The sequence below is a fragment of the Gouania willdenowi genome, unplaced genomic scaffold (assembly GCF_900634775.1).
Source record: "Gouania willdenowi unplaced genomic scaffold, fGouWil2.1 scaffold_10_arrow_ctg1, whole genome shotgun sequence".
Taxonomy (NCBI): domain Eukaryota; kingdom Metazoa; phylum Chordata; class Actinopteri; order Blenniiformes; family Gobiesocidae; genus Gouania; species Gouania willdenowi.
In genome coordinates, this window is record NW_021144857.1 from 442,681 (window position 1) to 443,216 (window position 536).

The 536-nt window shown below is 37.5% G+C and overlaps 1 long non-coding RNA gene across 1 annotated transcript in view; it reads right to left on the reverse strand.

Moving 5' to 3' along the window:
• Positions 1–227: 227 nt before the first annotated feature.
• Positions 228–536, reverse strand: part of LOC114458376 (uncharacterized) — a 9,450-nt gene continuing 9,141 nt past the window's right edge. The window contains exon 2 of the long non-coding RNA XR_003673034.1: positions 228–275. This is a non-coding gene — a long non-coding RNA (uncharacterized LOC114458376). The remainder of the gene's footprint in view (positions 276–536) is intronic.

Genomic DNA, 536 nt, shown 5'->3' on the forward strand with positions numbered 1-536 from the left:
TGTTGTTTATTGTCTATATCTAATTATTAATAGCAACTAAATAATATATATAAAATATATACTGACTCCAAATATCTTAAATATATATACTTACCCAAAATTATTTTGTCTGTCAATTATTCACACACTTTGGTTCAACAGGCGGACCTATTTCTGTTTACCTTTATTTGTAGTCAGTTCCTGAGCCCCTAGTGCGTTACATAGGGGAGGGGTGGGGGCTTGTCTGTTGGGGGGATCTTGGTGGAGCTGTTTCCTTACTTGCTGTGGGGACTTTACTAAGATTGCATTGCAAATCCGTACACACACACACACACACACACACACCCACACACACACACACACACACACACACACACACACACGCACACACACACACACACACACACACACAATGAACTACATATGTATTAGACATAGTAATTGTAATTGACATAAAACTGGGGAACCATGTTACAGTTCTAAGTCAATTATTAGAACTCAATTACAATTCAATTAAGATCACAACGGCCACAGAATTTAGCATTTACGATTATGCA